Genomic DNA, 19144 nt, shown 5'->3' on the forward strand with positions numbered 1-19144 from the left:
TACTGTAACAGAGGAGTCCTCATGATAAGAAGAAAAAGGAAATTAATTTTACCTGGGAAAATCTTGGACAGCTTCATGAAAGAGGTGAGGGTCAAAGGATAAATGGAAATTCAACAGACTTCTGTAGTAGGATGAGCCAAGGATAGTATTCCAGACAAGGGATATAGCTAAACAACTGGTGACTCCTTTCCTTCAAAGTGAGTGTGTGTGTGTGTGTGTGTGTGTGTGTGTGTGTACAAAATTGCATAATAAAGGAAAGAATTGCAGTGGCAAGTACATGCTTGGGAAAATTGGTTGCCACCATGTTTTTACAGCTGTAAAAGCTACAAAAACCTACTTTCACTCTAAACAAGCTCAGAAAGATAATATCAGGTAGGGAGGGAAGGAGAGAATTGAGGACAAGTGTGTTTATATCTCATTCCTGTCTGATTTTTCCTTTGAAAAGGGAAAGCTTTTTATTATCTATCAGAATCTTTCTGGTGGAATTGTATCTGTCAATCTTATCCCACCCAATTTGAAGCCCCGAACACAAGTCCGTTCCTCACAGCAATGACCTTTCTTTAAAAGGCAAACCTGGCCTGACATCACTGATGTTTTGAATTTAGCAGTCAAAGCTTTAGAGGGATCTCTTTCTGAAGGAAAGAAAGTGTGTCAGCCCTGAAGTGACGGCCCCCTGCTTGCTGTGGAGAATGGTACTGGTTTTTGTGATAATCAGTGGCAAGGGCAATTTCAGAGATGAGAAATGATCTGTTTGTGAAAGCACAATTTCTCTTCAGATCTTCTTCAACGGGAGTCTGACAACAAGCAAGAAACTCAAATAGTTTACATTTTACTTGGTGAGGGAAAAAAGATGTGTCAGATTTCTATGCACCAAAATATACCTGTTTGATGCTTAGTTGTACAAAATAGCTAGGGTTCCTTGCATTCTGTCTAAAGGTCAGATCCTGCTCAACTGTGCGCCTAACATGAGTTACTTAATGGCAATGATTGAGTTGCTTTACATAATTTCCTAAGTGATATCGTAGACATTTTGCAATTCACTCTTCCTAGCACTGCTAGAAAGGATTATCACAGTGTTACAGCCAGGGAGGCTGCAGCCAGAGAGGCTGATAGTGTTCCCAAGATCACACAAGTGCAAAGATGCTGGAACAACCCCAGATCCAGTACCCTATGTGTTTCAAACAGAGCTGCTTCTCTAAGGGTGGGCTTCTTTCTCTTTAAAAAGACAGGACCCAACAAGAACAATTCTCAGAGATTCCTTACAAACCTAAAAAGTTCATGTTTGTGATTCATAGTGGAAAATTAGTGTAAGGTCTTCTTTCTTGCAGAACCAATGTAGGGAGCCCAAAATTGAGGTGTGGGATGCGCCAGAGCCCCTTGGTGCTTGGGCTACTGGAGATGCCCTCACTGTCATCCACCCCCATGCTGCTCTTGACCTCAGACCCACTGTCATTGGGATCCATCTAGAAAATGCTCATCCTTTCACATTCTCTCCTGAGCCCCACTTGTTCCATACCCTTCTTTGCCATCATGCATTAAAAACACACATTTATGTTTTACCACCACGTTGGTGGCTCAGATGGTAAAGAAGTCACTTGCAATGCAAGAGACCAAGGTTCAATCCCTGGGTCAGAATCATCCCCTGGAGAAGGGAATGGCCACTTGAGCATTATCACCTGGAGAATTCCATGGACAGAGGAGACTGGTGGGCTAAAGTCCATGGGATCATAAAGAGCAGGAAACAACTGAGTGAGCAACCCTTTCATTTTTTTCTTTTAAAATATACCTCATTTATTTTGTTATTTGTGGAAATTTCACTCTGAAGTACAAAATATGTCCTTACTTTGTTCTTACAGCCACAGGCTCATAAACTAAAATATGCTAAATCAGAGTCCTGAATAATTAATTGTAGCAGTGCAGCACAGGCTGTGAGGAACAAAGACATTTTTTAAGGTTAAAAAAAAAATAATGTCAAGTTTACAGTCAACCACCAGTATAAAATATTCCTTAAATGATGGCAATTCCCAATATCATGGAATTAGAAATGAATAGGAATTACATTAATACAGTAGCTCATGTAATCTCATGGGACTTGGATGTATTATAACATCCAGGCATCTTTTATGTCCTAGGTTATATGCCCCCTCTGTCTGTCTCTTTACAGTGTATAGCTGGAATACTAAAATTATCCTTTTCACCAGTGGGGATTATGAGCATCTAGGGAAACTATACAAAATAGAATGTAATAGAATAGGATGTCTTTTCTCACCTTTGAAAGTGAAAGTCATCCAGTCATGTCCGACTCTTTGCGACCCCATGGACTATACAGTCCATGGAATTCTCTAGATCAAAATACTGGAGTGGGTAGCCTTTCCCTTCTCCAGGGGATCTTCCCAACCCAGGGATCAAACCCAGGTCTCCCATATTGCAGGCGGATTCTTTACCTACTGAGCCACAAGGGAAGCCCAAGAATACTGGAGTGGGTAGCCTATCCCTTCTCCAGCAGATCTTCCCGACCTAGGAATTGAACCAGGATCTCCTGCATTGCAGGCGCATTCTTTACCAACTGAGCTATCACACATGGACACACAGACCCATGAATCAAGCTGACAACAGGCACACACACAGGCACAGAGGTGCCCATTGACAAAATGACATCCAGGCAGACACACACAGACACACAGAAACACAGTCATCAAGTGATGGACATCCCAACACACAGACACACTCACAGACCTCTTGATACAGAGGACAAATGGGCAGTGACCCTCTGATAGAGACACACACTCCAACACACTGCCACGCTGAATTCTCCATGTGGCATTCTGAAGTATTCTGTATTTCTTATTCTTCTTGTGCAGTTTCATTCCTGGTCAAAGTTTGTTCTGGAAGTTTCAATCCAAGATTAGTTCAGGACAAAGGCCCTATTTAAGTAAATGTACTTTTAGACTTAGTGATTACAGAATAAGAATTACTAATGTAATCATTTACCTACAAAATTTTCAACGTGAACAAGTAGCATCAACGATGACAAATATTCCTAATGAAGAATCCTAATTTCAGATATATACAAGTATCCCTTAAACAAAATGTGAAAATGGCATGATTTTTTAATAAACATGGACTTTATGTATCAAGCATATTGTGTAAAAATATAGAGAAATTTTACGTAAGCTAAGGTCAAATGAGGAAAGCAGAACTGTAATTTGAAATTAAATAAGCTAGAATTGGAGATAGAGAATAGCATGATGATTAAGGACACAGACCTTGGGTAGACTGCCTGGATTCAGACTCAGCTCTTTCATTTACTACAGGAAGCTTAAGGCAAGTAATTTAATTTTCCCCTTCCTCAGTTTCCTCAGTTTTGCCCTTCTAAAACATGGAGAAAAAAACAGAACTTATCTCACAGGCTATTATAAGGATTCAGTGAGTGAATCTGTATGAAATATGTAGACCCTTCCTGGCATAGTAAGCACACAGTTAAGTGTCATCTTTAAAAATTACATACATGTTAACTGAGGCTGAATGCCCTTATTCCTCAGAAGCCAATCTTGCACCTACATTCATTTGAATCTCATTGTCCTAATACTCTATTTCCAGAAGAGAACAGAAATCAACAGTTCTAAGCACCATCTCTCCCCACCATCAATAATACCGGTACTTTCATCATCACCATCTCCAACACTTCACCTTATTCTCATTTTGCATAAATCTTTGAACCTGAGGTGAGAGATGCTCTTCCTCCCTAAGCTCCAAGTTCACAACTCCCATGTGGAGAGGGACTAGTGTGTTTTCAGGTGGGAAGCATGTCATATGTAGTTTATATTCACAATGACTAAGTACCCAGATTCATAAATTTACTTTCACTGATTAGAGTAGTTTCAAAGTTACCTCAATAAACTCAGCCTCACTCAATTGAGTTCCAGCAAGCTTCCACCAGAAGAAGAGGGCAAAGATGTAAAGTTATGGGAAATCCTGCCCTCTGTGGATTAAGCACATCCCTGGCACATTGTGTGTGTGAGTGTCACACACGTCAGTATCATCCTCACGTGCTGCAGGAAAAGTTAGTGTTGAGAACTGCTGTTCTAAGCGACATGCTAACAGTGATGTATTGCCAGTGCTTTGCAAACTGGAAAGGCATACACAGATGTTCATCATTATTTTGGGTAAGTATACGTTATAGAGAGAAGGCTCAGACATGATGTGTCTGCTCTTTCCAAAGCATGAGAGAGTGTTTGGGACAGTTGTCCTGGAACGTGGTGTCTGTGACAATGAGCCTTTCTTACCCATCCTCTGGAGCATATCTGGATTAGGCTTGCCTGCTGGCCTATGAGTACCAAACACTCCACATACACAGACATACACCCCAAAGGTTCCGTGCTCAATTGCTACCATTTTAAGGACATTTCCACCAGTAATGGTGGTAGCAAGTGTGGAGAAGCAGCAACATGTCAAAAAATAAGCTAGAGATACTTCAAACAAAAAAATCAATGAAAAACATAAAACATAACAACTGACCTGAATAATGGGTCCTTTGATCTTGGCAACAGACAATTTGGTAGAAAAGAGCTATTAAAATTAACATTTTTATACTATAATAGCTACTGAATTTAGTAAAATGCAGGTATAAGTCAATCAAGTATTTATAATGTTTCAATATTTAACATTAAGACAAAAATTCTTTGTCTTAATAAGGTCAGAATAGTTTACATTTGATATGCAAAAAAGAGCAGTCAAGATCAGTAGTTACTAAATCAAATCCACTGATTTTTGTAAGTGGGCAGATGATTAATGAATTCATTCACATCTGTAGAAAAAAAACAAACAAACCAGGATCTTATGATCATGAAACATGAAAAGTCATAGCATCATAGCCCCATATAAGCCACCCTCAGAGACAAATCAAACTGCACATCAGGTGAACAACCTTCATCCAGTCTATGTGAGCAGGACCCATAGATATACTGCTAGTTAAGTTTCCTCCATGTTAGTGAACTTGGCTCCCCAAGGAGTTAGCTTGGCACATGGACCCTGTGGTTTTGGTATACTGCCACCTGGTGTCAACCCTATGCCAGGCCATGGATTCTGAGCCCTACAAACTGGACTCTGGCTGAGCATTGTCACCAACACTCTCTGATTGGGCAGCCTCCCAGATGATAACTGGACACATCTTCACTGAGATCACCCTACTCCCTCCAAGATCGACCAGGTGCACCTCCCAGGGCCTGCTGGAGTATCTCTCCTTCTGGCCCCAGATCCAGATGTGTGGACCCGGCACAGAACATGAGGGAGTGTGTGCGTGCTTCATCGCTCAGTAGTGTCCGACTATTTGCGACCCCATCGACTGTAGCCTACCAGGCTGCTCTGTCCGTGGGATTACTGGAGTGAGTTGCCATTTCCTTATCCAGAGGACCTTCCCAGCCCAGGGATCAAACCTGCGTCTCCCACATTGTCAAGCAGATTCCTTACCACTGGGCCACCAGGGAAGCCTGAGGGATTGTGTGCAGTGGGCGTAAAGCTGGGATGCCGTCTAGCCTCTGTGCTACCTGGTGACACCCAGGCACATGAGGAAACAGTCTTCCTCAGCCCGCATCTTCCCCCTCCCAAAAGCCAAGCCAGTCTCCCTCCCTACCACCTGTGCTGGATATTTAACACACTCTCCCCCCACAACCCTGCCATTCCACTTCTTCCATCCAGGGCAGACCCTATCCTGAGTACGTGGGTGCCAGGTCCTCAGGAAGCCTACTAAGGTTGGTGCTGATGTTAGTAAAAGAAAAATGGAGACCTATTTGAGCAATCGAATTGATGGAATTTGCTGGTAGAGTGGGTGCAGGAGAAAGGAGAACGAGAAAAATGCATCAAGACGGCTAATTTTGAGGCTTGAATAGCTGGGTAGATGACAGGGCCTTCCTCTGCTGAAAGACGGGGAAGATTAACAGGTTTGGGGAGCAGAAATAAAAATTTCCAGTGAACATGTGTTGATTTTATAGTCCAAACACGTACATGTTAAGTGTTAAAAAAATATTTAAACAACCTAAAATAAACCAAAGAAATATGAAGATGTGTTGTAACATCTAAGTTTGTCACTGGACTGATTCCAACAGTGCAGAGAGAAATATCAATGAACATGGACTTTGGCTTTGTGAGGTCTACCCACTGGAAATCGAATGGAAAATAGCAGATGGACAGTTGGATGCGCATGTTTTGAGAGGACAAGTCAGGACTAGAGGTGTCTGTTGATGGTACTTAAGGCCAAGGGAGTTCAAGGGCAGAAGAGGGCAGAATCCTCAAGACTGGGGAGGAGGAGTCAGTGAGGCAGGAGGAGAACTAGGAGAGAATGTCAGGAGGAAGACAGAAGCTGAGATGTCCAGTGAGGTGTGAGGACAGGCACGTGGCCACTGTCTTTACACCAGAGTGGCCTGTGATGATTCAGGTAAGAACAGAATCGCTAGGCTAGAGCATCAGCCTCCTAACAAGTCTCCTAGTTTCCTCATTTGACCTCCCTCCCATCTACACTTGATAGCTCAGTTGGTAAAGAATCCGCCTGCAATGCAGGAGATCCCGGTTCAATTCCTGGGTCAGGAAGATTCCCCTGGAGAAGGGTAGGGTACCCACTCCAGTATTCTTGGGCTTCCCTTGTGGCTCAGCTGTCAAAGAATCTGCCTGCAATGTGGGAGACCTGGGTTCTATCCCTGGGTTGGGAAGATCCCCTGGAGGAGGGAAAAGCTACTCACTTCAGTATTCTGGTCTGGAGAATTCCATGGACTGTATGAGTCCATGGGGTCGCAAAGAGTCAGACATGACTGAGCAACTTTCGCTTTTCACTTTCACTTTCCAATCTATACAACAGGCAAAGCCATCTTTTTGAAACTTCAACCCCATCAAGCCCCTGCTTGAAAACTGTCATTTGCTTATCATCTCAACTTAAATCTGAACTCCCAGGGCAGAAACTGGGGTGCAGTGAGTGAGGTATAAAATTTAAGCAGGCATCCAAAATCCCAGTTCAAGATATATCATATTTTAATGCAGTACTTTTTTAAAAATCACATTGAGGAACTATAGCCCATAGACCAGATGATTATTTTTATAAATCAGGTTTTGTTAGAACCAAGGCCAGGATTAAGATAAGGTACATGAGAAAGGATTATGCAAGTACAGGGTTCAAGCCTATCTTTATTTAAAATTTTGATCTTTTGTGCATCATCCAATCTGTGCATTAATTTTGATTTTTGAAAGACAGCCTTTGTATCATTTATGTTACTGAGTTTCTTTGATGCCCCCTTAAATTTTGTGCAAGATACCAATGAGACATTTGCCTCACCCTTGTCCTGGTCCTGCAAACCCCACATCAAGACCTCTACTTTCCAGTGAATATGTATTGTTTTTATTGTCAAAAACATAAATATTCTTTTTTTTTTTTTAATGTTGAGGCAACCTAAAATAAACCCTAGACATAGGGAGATACTTTGCCCAACAGTACAGAGAGAAAGGCACCTAACTCTAATGTCTAAAAAAAGTAAAGATTCAACTTCTTCTTTTCCAAATGGATCTGATCTCACTTATGCAGTGAGTACTCAGTGAGGCACAGGGATTAATAACAGCAGGAGAGCCATTTTTAGATAGAACTGATGATGCTTTCATGGAAAGGTTCCAGGCAGATTAAAGTTGTATAAGACATAATGCTTTTTGACTGCCTAAATACGTTATGATCATAATTTTATTTTGTGACCTCTTTATCAGAGAGAAGGGGAGGTTTTTCTTATTTGCCAGATTATCAACCAGAAAAACTAAGAAGTTTTAATTTCTTCATTTCTCAAATAAATTCAAGTCATTATTGTGGAACATGAATGATCTTAGAAATCTATTAACAAACATATTTTTAGGAGTGCATATGGCTTGAGGTTTGATTAATAGAATAAATATTTGTAGGTTTTCCAAGTTAATAAGAAATATTTTCTTTCTTCTTAGCCTCTCCCTACCTCTTCCCTCATCACTATGCCTTATGTTTTAAAAGTCGGTTTACTTCCCATGAATAACTGTGGATAAATGGATTCTGTAGGACCTAAAAGCTCTTGGCGCTCATCTTAGGCTATATTAAAGGAGATGTCTATCAGTTTTCATATTGGAGATTTGAGAATCTGGTGATGTAAAATGTCATTATCATTACACTGGAAATTCATTATCCAGATATTGCCAATATGACCCCATATCCAAACAAGGTCCTTGGTGAGAAACACACACACATCTAGGTATGTCCCACACACATACACGTCTCCAGAGTATTTCCTTCACTGCTTAGTGGTAGTATCTGTCATCTGGCTAGATGATGGCTGGCATGACAGGGGATAACTAGCCAACTAGCCTGGGCTGGTTCACGTGGAGGCTGGGCAGAATTCTAAGGGAATGTCTACATGCATGCAAGGGCCCTTGAGACCTAGTCTGTCACACTGTCACTTCCACCACGTTCTCTTGGCCAAAGCAAGTCACAAAACCAGCCCAGATCAAGGGGAAGGGAAACCAACTCCACCTCCTGATGTGGAGGAAATACAGTCACTGTTGCAAAGGTACATAGATACAGGGAGGAGAATAATTGCAGCCATTTTGCAAATAAACCACCGTGTAGAAGTGTAAACCACCATGTAAAAGCCCACACAATTACCTGTAGTATAGTGGTTTCATCTGGTTACTTTTTTTTCACCGGATTACTTTCTAACAAGGTTATGAGAGAGGGATCTCATTATGAGAGCGTGAGCGAGAATCTTTGTGTTGCAAATGCAAAATGAACCATTTGCAAATGCAAAATGACAATTATTGGACGAGAAAAATGGAAAAAATTGAAGCAGATTCCCTTCTCATCTGTCTAGGATGAGAATGACTGACTTCCCCAGTTTTCTGCGGTTCCATGAAATTGAAATTCTTGGCCAAAGCTTCTGAGAGATTCTGGATTTGTTCAGGGTTATGAATTTCAACCTGGCTATCTGCCATCTCTGAGTTAGATATTTAATTCTTCCAGTTGTAACTTCTTGTAATTTTGTATTCTCATGCATGTTTATGAGGTGCTTATAGGTGATTTGGAAATTTTACATATGTCATTCAATTTGATATTAAACAATCTTCTGATATAGCTGTCATCTACATTTTACATGTATAGGAACGGAGGTTTAGAACCCTCCAGCAGCTAGCTAGAGGCCACAGTACTAGCAACTGGCAAGCCAGGAATTTTTAAAACATTTTCCATTATTGTGCAGTGTCATTGCCTGGCTTTATCTCCTTGAATCATACTTGTTTGCTTTTAATGCTTCATGTTAGAAATACAGATGTCACGGTCTAACTCACTGGGATACAATTGTTCCATGACAGAAAGCAAACAAAACAAAGATTCCATTAGATATCCCAAGATATTTAAATGCTTGTGAATCTCCAGTTCAAGAGAAGGAACAAATAAAAGGAAAGTATTAGAATCATCTGCCTAATGAATATTCATTGGCAATAATGATAAATTCAATTTACTAAAACTTGATTTCCTGCAGAACTTCTCAAGAATGTACGTATTGGATAAAAGGTGGGGGGGCTTATCTGGAAAAAAATAACCTTTCCATATTCAACTGAGTGCTCTCTAGTGGCCTGAAAGTCTGTGCCCTCTCAGATGGTATATGCTTCCTGACCCCATAGCCTCAAGTCTGCAGAGAAGATCTCTTTTCTGACCAAACAGTGCTGGCATGAACCCCAGCTTTATCTCCATCTGCAGCTTTGGGCTATTTGCTCAGCCTCATTGAGCCTCACTTTTTCCAGCGGTAAAATGGGATTGTTACTGCGTATGGAGCTGTACATATTAAATGGGATAATTCATCTAAATCAGTTCATTCAGAAGCTAAGTGCTATTGATTTGTCTCTCTCCTACATTTTTTCAATATAAACTAATATAAAACAAAGCACAGTAAGCAAACAATACCACGAAACCAAGGGACTTTACTTGGTTATTATTCTTTATCATTTGTGTTCCACACCTGTCCCCCCACACCAAATATTTATGATGAGAAATGGCATTCAAAGACATGGGTTCTCGTATTAAGAGAGTAGATCCAAAGAGTTTTCATCACAGGGGCAAAAATGTATAAAAAGAAATTTGTATCTATACTAGATAATGGATGTGAACTATACATATTATGGTGCTGTACATCAATTTTATCTCAGTAAAACTGTAAGAAATAAATAAATATAAAATCCTTCAATCATAACATTAGAAAAGAAGACACAAGTTCTAATCCTACTCACTCGAGTCCCATTTCCGTAGTGTAGTGGTTATCACGTTCATCTCACTCACTGGGTAACTAGTTGTCTTTTCTCCATCTAGTTGCTTCATCGTCTGAGCTACACTTCCTTCCAGCTACCAAACAATGGTGCAAGGGAGATACTTGTAGTTCTGCTAATGCCCTGAGACAGCCTTATGAGAACAGCTAGCACAGTTCTAGTGTGTCTTTATGTCCCTGTTTTATTCCCTTAGGCATTCATTCTCCAAAACAGACTAGCAGGTTAAAGAGGAGACACTTTTCCTTTTTCTTACCTGTCTACTTTGGGTTCTTCTGCTTCCCCCTTCTGTGTTTCTCGAGGTGAACACAATCATGGTTGTAAGTCACCCTGCTGCTGCTGCTAAGTCATGTCAGTCGTGTCCGACTCTGTGTGACCCCATAGACGGCAGCCCACCAGGCTCCATCGTCCCTGGGATTCTCTAGGCAAGAACACTGAAGTGGGTTGCAGGTTGCCAAAGCCTGCAGAGGACGGGGGCCATTCGGAACAAACACAGTCGGATTAGAGGAGTGCCTGGTCCCCAGAGCTCTCCTCTGGCACTCCGCCCAGTCTCTGCCAACTGAACAGAACTGGATCATCTACAGTGACATTCAGATCCTTTTCCTGAAGAGTTTGAACTAATGGAGAGCTTGTCAGTGTGTAACATGCTTTGTGCTTGCCCCTGCCAGAACCGCTCAGGTGGCACTGGGCTGTCATTCATTGAGTAAACTAGATGGGTCCTTTTCTCATTCCTCCTTTCTATCATTTAGCAGTTGATCATCTGTGCCCTTTGTAATAAGGTCCTATAAAAGGGGTGTTGTGAAAGCCTTAGATGAGTGATTCTTAACCTTTCTAGGGTCATAGACACTTTGAAGAATCTGGTGGAAGCTATGGCTATTCCCCTACCCTTGAAAATTCATATACACACCAAATGTTATACATAGTTTCAGAACTTTCATAAACTACTTTCTTGAATCCAGACTATGGATCCCAAATTCTAGTACTAAATAGTATTTGTTTAATATTTATACATATCTGTGTGATTGTCCACCAATGAGCTGGTACCAAAGCCAGGAAATGAATTTTTGTGTCCAGAGCAATTTTTTAAGGAACCAAATGATTTTTATTGATCTTTTCTCATGGGTTTGTGGGATAAAAAGGAAAGAAGGAGGTCTTAATAATAAAATGGATGCTTTATTTTACATACACTTAATAACTAATCAGCCTTGGGGACAAAATTATAAATATAATAATAATTGACCATGTTTTCCAGGAAACATCTTAGTAGTATTAGCCAGTTAAGGCAACATGCCACCTATTACACACAGAGAAAATGCACACACATAATATATAATGATTATGTAGGAGAATGACCATGTCCTTAGAAGATAACATGTGAAATGTTAGCATGATACCTGCCACTTACTTTAAAATGATTCAGAAAAAAAAAAAACTTATACATATATTTATAAAGCAACTATAGAAGATGCTAACTGTTACTGAACCTAAGTGGTGGTTGTATGGCATTTCATTGTACACTCTCCAGGCTTTATCGGTATTTGATATTTTTCATTACAGATCCTTAAAGAATAAACATACATTATTTTGAGAGAAATGTCAACATAAGCACACTCACTCTTGGACTGTATTTTCTTCATTCAATCAGTGAGCATCACTTTCCCACGGGAACATCATTTTTCTGTATTAGAATCCTGTCCTAAGGTGTCCAGCATTTCTATAGCTGAGTAAATAGTAAACTTTCATTGGTAATATTATACAACATCGTATGACAGATCATCAGCATTTAAGATGCTCTCTGATGGCTCAGTGGCAAAGAATCCCCCTGCAATGCAGGAGACCCAGGTTTGATCCCTGGGTCAGGAAGGTCCCCTGGAGGAGGACATGGCAACCCACTCCACTATTCTTGCCTGGTGAATCCCAGGGATTGAGGAGCCTGGCGGGCTACAGTCCACAGGGTCACAAAGAATTGAACATGACTGAAGTGACAGAGCATGCACGCACACACACGTACACACACTGGGCAGTAAGCTTGTGCCCTGGAACCTGCTGCAAAATGAAGTCTCCGGAACTATCAAGAAGTTCTCAGTGTATAAACCCAAGGCTTCAGAGCCAGGAGCAAGAAAGCTATTTCTACAGGATATTCCTCATGTCATTTTCCCCTGCTTCTGCAACAGATTTTTAATTCCAACACTGAAAATAGTGCTGAGTATTTGGCCAAGAAGATGATACTGTCTGTAACGTCAGATCTTCCTGGCTCCATTTGACAGTAATGCAGTTAGGATTCCCAGAGCATATCTTTTTCCATTTCTGTTACTGCGAGGCTATGTCTGTTCTCAGTGGTACACTGTTTCCGTTGTGCTGTTGACAGATAGCAGATAAGATATGCCTTTGGAGACCACAGCCACTAGATGTATCCAGAAATTTTATTTTAAGGCCTGAGCCAAACTCATCAGTCCATTAGTACTTCATCAGCAAAAATAGAGCTGTCCTTACTTAATGGCGGATCTCAATTTCATCTCCATTTTTCTGGCTTGCACTTTGTATGATTGAAAGGATGTATGATGTTGGAAATAATAGCTTATTTTTTTAATTGTGTACTTTTTGTTCAAAGCAAGGCTAATGAATAAAGCTCCAGATTTTCTTAAATAACTCTAGGAAGGTTAGAGGGCTTCTATTTTCTGAATAAGTTTCCTTCTGTCCTGCATGGAAGGTGAATTCAGAGTGTGTTTTATGTTTACTTGGGGAATGCAGAGACGGATGCCTTGGACCTAGGGAAGTATAGCCTTACGAGTACATAGTTTCAAGCTAGATTTCCTGTATTTCAACCCCAGTGCCTTCATTTACTACCTGTATGACTCTGAGCAAGTCAGTTAACTTCACTAGACCTTCCACACCTGATCTTTAAAATGGATATAATAGCAATTAGACATCCATAGGAAAAATTGGATCATGACCAAAATGCATATTTTATACAAAAATTAACTCAAAAAAACACTACTCAATACTCTATAATAGCCTGTATGGGGAAAGAATCTTAAAAAGAATGGATCTATGTATATGTGTAACTGACTCACTTGACAATACACATAAAACTAACACAACACTGTAAATCAAGTATACTCCAGTTTTTGCAAAAAAGGATCAGAGGCTTAAATGTAAAACATAAAACTAAAAATGTCTAGGAAATAAATAGAAATAAAATCTTCAGGACTGAGGACCAGGCAGAGAATTCTCAAATGTGCTACCAAACCTGATGTGTCAAAAGAAAAAATGGATAAATTGGACCTTGTCAAAATTAAAAACTTTTGCTCTGTGAAAGAAAGACAGTGTTAAACAGATGAAACTACTAATTACAGATGGGGAAATAATATTTGCAAACCACATACCTGGCAAAGGACTTGTATCTAGAATATGTAAAGAACTCTTGAAAGTGAAAGTCACTCAGTCATGTCCGACTCTTTGCAACCCCATGGACTGTAGCCCACCAGGATTCTCTCACCATGGAATTCTCCAGGCAAGAATACTGGACTGGGTAGCCATTCCCTTCTCCAGGGGATATTCTTGACCCAGGGATTGAACCCGGGTCTCCTCCATTGCAGGCAGATTCTTTACTGTCTGAGCCAAAGAACTCTTGAAACATAACATTTAAAAAGCCAATTAGGAAGTGAGCAAAAGAGAGGCACAAACATGTCACTGATAAAGATATACAAACAACAAATAAGTACATGACAAAATGTTCAACATCATAGGCCGTTAGAGAAATGCACATTTACACCACAATGAGGTATAACTATATCTATTAGGACAGCTAAAATAAGAAGTAGCAGTAATACCAAATGCTAGCAAGACTGCAGAAAAAACTGGATCCCTCATACATTGCTGATGGGAATGTAAAATGGTACTACCACTCTGGAAAATAGTTTGGCGGTTACTTTTAAAACTATAGATGGTTTTATGACCAAGAAATTATAATCCTTATGCATATATATCAAAGAAATGAAACTTATTTTTTTGCAGAAACTTGTACATAAGTGTTCTCATCATCTTTATTCACTGTAACCCCAAACTGGAAACTATGCAGGTGTTTCTCAGTGGATGAATGTGGTTGATCCATATCACAGAATACTACTCAGCAATAAAGGGAGCAAACTATTGATATATGCTACAGCGTGGATAACCCTTAAGGAAATTATAGTAAGTAGAAAAAGTCAGTCTCAAAAGCATATATATTTCATGATTCCACTTATATAACCATCATGAAATAATTATAAAGATAGGTAACAGATTAGTGAGTACCAGGGGAGAGGGATGAAGAGAGAAATGGATGTGAGTATTAAAGGGTAGCACAAAGGAATATTATGGTAATGGTAAAATTAAGTATCTTGATTGCAGTGGTGATTACAGGAAGCTACACATGTGATTGAGTTGCATGGAGCAACACAAACACCATACACGCTATATACAATCACAAGTAAATGTACACAAGCGTGGCAAAATTTGAGTGAACTCAATAGATTGTCAGTTCAGTTCAGTTCAGTTCAGTCGCTCAGTCGTGTCTGACTCTTTGCAACTCCTTGAATCGCAGCACGCCAGGCCTCCCTATCCATCACCAACTCCCGGAGTTTACCCAAACCCATGTCCATCAAGTCGGTGATGCCATCCAACCATCTCATCCTCTGTTGTCCCCTTCTCCTCCTGCCCCCAATCCTTCCCAGCATTAGAGTCTTTTCCAATGAGTCAACTCTTCACATGAGGTGGCCACAGTATTGGAGTTTCAGCTTCAACATCAGTCCTTCCAATGAACACCCAGGACTGATCTCCTTTAGGATGGACTGGTTGGATCTTCTTGCAGTCAAAGGAATTCTCAAGAGTCTTCTCCAACACCACAGTTCAAAAGCATCAATTCTGCGGCGCTCAGCTTTCTTCACCGTCCAACTCTCACATCCATACATGACCACTGGAAAAACCATAGCCTTGACTAGACGGACATTTGTTGGCAAAGTAATGTCTCTGCTTTTAAATATGCTATCTAGGTTGGTCATAACCTGCCTTCCAAGGAATAAGTGTCTTTTAATTTCATGGCTGCAATCACCATCAGCAGTGATTTTGGAGCCTAAAAAAATAAAGTCTGACACTGTTTCCACTGTTTCCCCATCTATTTGCCATGAAGTGATGGGACCAGATGCCATGATCTTAGTTTTCTGAACATTGAGCTTTAAGCCAACTTTTTCACTCTCCTCTTTCACTTTCATCAAGAGGCTCTTTAGTTCTTCTTCACTTTCTGCCATAAGGGTGGTGTCACCTGCATATCTGAGGTTATTGATATTTCTCCCGGCAATCTTGATTCCAGCTTGTGTTTCTTCCAGCCCAGCATTTCTCATGATGTACTCTGCATATAAGTTAAATAAGCAGGGTGACAATATACAGCCTTGACGTACTCCTTGTCCTATTTGGGACCAGTCTGTTGTTCCATGTCCAGTTCTAACTGTTGCCTCCTGACCTGCATACAGGTTTCTCAAGAGACAGGTCAGATGCACCAGCTTTCTGGTTTTGATACTGTACTATGGTTGTATAAAATTCTATCTTTGGGGGAGGCTGAGTAAAGTGTACACAGCACTCCTCTGTACATTTTTCACAACTACCTGTGACTCTATAATTATTTCAAAGAGGTTTTTTTAATGCTTCTTCATAGAACCTTCCACCTAGAATGGTCATGAGGATTAAATGAGCATTCAGCACTATCTCAAGTGTAGTTAGTGCTCAATAAAAGTCAGCAGGGATTTTATACATTAATAGCTGCCTTTGCTACTTAATTGGAAGGCTATGTATGTCTTAGAAGGGAGATTTAAACTAGAATATAAGTTATACAAGAACAAGGACTTGGGCTGTTTCATTCACTAGAACATCCTCACCTAGAACAGTGTAATGCATATAAGGTGCACATTAAATATGTGTTGAAGGATGGATGAAACAGTCATTTTGAAGGTACCATGAAGGAAGATATCGGGCAGGTAGAGCATGAGGGAATAACTTAGTAATATCCAAGGTAGGACACAGATAAAGTAGCTAAAATGGCAATTTGTCTGGGCTACCTATGAGAGCAAAGAATATCAAAGACAGGTGGTCTGAGTAAATAACTTTGAACCTTAATGTGATTCTCATTATTGTAGATGGCATCAGCCTTATGGGGAAAATGGAGTGGTAACTGTCTTCATGGCTAGCCCCAGTGGTGGGATTCCTAGTCTTGACTGTGTACCCTACTTTTCCAGGGTGTGAAGGTGTGTAATGATCAGTGCCCAGTGGAACTGTTCCTTACTGCCATGTTCTCCTCTTCATTACCTGGTGGTCCCGTTCCATTTGATGCTTCCACCACACCCCCCTCTGCCACTACTATAGCAGGTCCCATTCAACCACCAAGAAGAAGACAGACTCTCTTAGTTTAAAGGACCCATGCAATAGTGTTTGGGCACAAGGTCTAGGGACTAAGCCAGAGAATCGGTACCACTCTGTATTAATCCAAAGAGTTTCTGCTGACCGTGAGCTAAGCCCAACACTCGACCCAGGCCCCCCTTTTCTGTATCAGAGTGATTTTGCAGCCTATCTGAGCCTCCTCCTTCCTTTCAAAACTCTATCCCACAACTTCCTAGCTGTCCATCAAGAGACCAGTGTTAGCTGAGCACCTGCGGGGTGCTGGCACACAGGTAGACAAAATACAAAATGCAGAGATGTGTAACATGTAAGACACATGCCACAGAGTAGCTAAGCCCATGTGCCACAACTACGGAGCCAGAGCTCTAGGGCCCACGAGCCACCACAGCTGAGCCCATGGGCCACAACTACTGAAGCTTAAGCACCTAGAGCCCATGCTCTGCAACAAGAGAAGCCACCACAATGAGAAGCCAGTTCTCCACAACAAAGAGTGGCCCCCGCTCACTGCAACTAGAGAAAGTCCGAGAGCAGCAGTGAAACCCCAGCACAGCCATAAATAAATAAATAAATCCTTTTTTAAAAACTGTGGTAGAGAATCAACATATTGCATTAATGAGGTAGCATTGTACTAAGAGACCATAAAAGTGAAAAGGTACGTATTTCCAAATCACAAAGCTACACTACAAATTATAGTCTTTTGTTCTCTTTGAAGTTCGGTTTATTTTTTTCTTTAATCTAAAGTCTGTGACAGTTTTTTAAAAACATTGGCAAGGAACTTTGTTGCCGATATTATCATCAAAAATTAAATCACATCTTCAGTGTTATTCCTTTCAAGATGTACTTTAAATATCTAGTGCCCTTTGCTATATGCTGTTTATAATTTTATAGACACAGTCATGTTTTTTGTATTCTTTATAGTGTTTGCTAACTTCTCTCCAAACCAAAATGCGTGCTAAATCCAGGACTAGTAAACTAAAAAAAGTATGAATACAGAAGTGATGGTCAGGCTACAGTTAATCCACTTAAGAATATATGTATATTTTTTTGGCCATATCACCTGTGGGATCTTAGTTCCCTGACCAGAGATCAAACCCAGGCCTGCAGCAATGAAAGGACAGAAAGTTCAGAGTCCTAACCACTGAACTGCCAGGGAATTCCCAGTTTATTTTTAATTATACCAATTTTAAGTGATCTAACTACTACCTATTATTTCTGTCTAATTTTATGATAATAACATATTTGGGAATGTAACTACCTGAAGACAGAGATCTTTGTCGGTTTTGTTCACATGTATATCCCTAGAAGAATGCCTGGCCTATACTAAGTGTCCAAAAAGAATTATCCAATAAATATTAAGTGATGGACCATATAAATTTTCTTTATTTAAAACTTGCTATTCAGAGTCTTCCATTGATTGCTTCAGACACTGGGAATGTGATTATTTCATTTTTAAGTTGTTTTTTTCTTGAAACAAAGAAACAGCACCAGTCTGTCAAGTGTCAGAAATAAATTGAAGACTGGGCATACCATGCTTCCAAAAAAACTGAGTATAGACTACTATCACATGACCACGGCAAGAAATGGACTACCTAAGAGAGGACCCCACTCTTCTCACCTGCTACTAAGCTATAAACTCCTTAATACAAGTCAATTTGATATATGGATAAACTAGTTTGCAGTGTTACTTGAACCTATGCTGTTGTGAAGGTCATAAACATGCCTCCATGACCTTCAAGAGACATTCAGAGGAAAATTTATGACAATTGTAGACAAGTCTAAATAATAATGCTGGAAGAGACAGAAGACCAGAAAATAACCTCTCTACTTTCTCTATTCCCAGGTACCAGCTTTTTGTACCAAATGAACACAAATAAAATCTGTCATTTCTGCATGCACAGCAATCACTTGGCAACGATTTTCTGGCTTCCATTGGAAGTCAGAGCTCATAAATAGTTCTTAATATACATAAGCTATTTTTACTGTATTTGCAGTTTCCAGCCTCCTTCCCACAGGCCACTGCAGGGAAAATTCCACTTTCTTGTTTCCCCAGCACTTCGAGAGACTCTGCAGCCCAGGTATCTGAGTTCATATCCCAGCTCTGCCTCTTACTGGCTACATGGCTATGGACAAATTGTCTAACCTCCTTCAGCCTCAGCGTCCTTATGTATTACAGGGGGCAGGAGTGGTGATAATACCTGCTACTGTGAGGATTCAATGAGACGCTGTATATGAAGCCCTTGGCACATGTTGAGCTTTCAATAAATATTGTCCATTATTACTAGAATTTGCTTCATTTACCGCAGATTATTCTGTGGTAATCCAGCACCAACATTTGTTGAACTTTTAAGTTCATATCATCTTAGACCCTCTTTCCTTAGAAGAAGTCAGGCAATCTGGACTTAATATA

General features: G+C 40.4%; 1 protein-coding gene and 1 long non-coding RNA gene across 3 annotated transcripts in view; one reads left to right on the forward strand and one right to left on the reverse strand.

The window, feature by feature from the left end:
• The window catches only part of SLC24A2 (solute carrier family 24 member 2), a 264631-nt gene that overhangs the window by 141072 nt on the left and 104415 nt on the right, over positions 1 to 19144 (forward strand). The window lies entirely within an intron of this gene.
• LOC145509748 (uncharacterized) overlaps positions 1 to 19144 on the reverse strand; it is a 54910-nt gene that overhangs the window by 23343 nt on the left and 12423 nt on the right. The window lies entirely within an intron of this gene.

The sequence above is a fragment of the Giraffa tippelskirchi genome, chromosome 1, assembly GCF_054371585.1.
Source record: "Giraffa tippelskirchi isolate mGirTip1 chromosome 1, T2T-mGirTip1v1.2.pri, whole genome shotgun sequence".
Taxonomy (NCBI): Eukaryota; Metazoa; Chordata; class Mammalia; order Artiodactyla; family Giraffidae; genus Giraffa; species Giraffa tippelskirchi.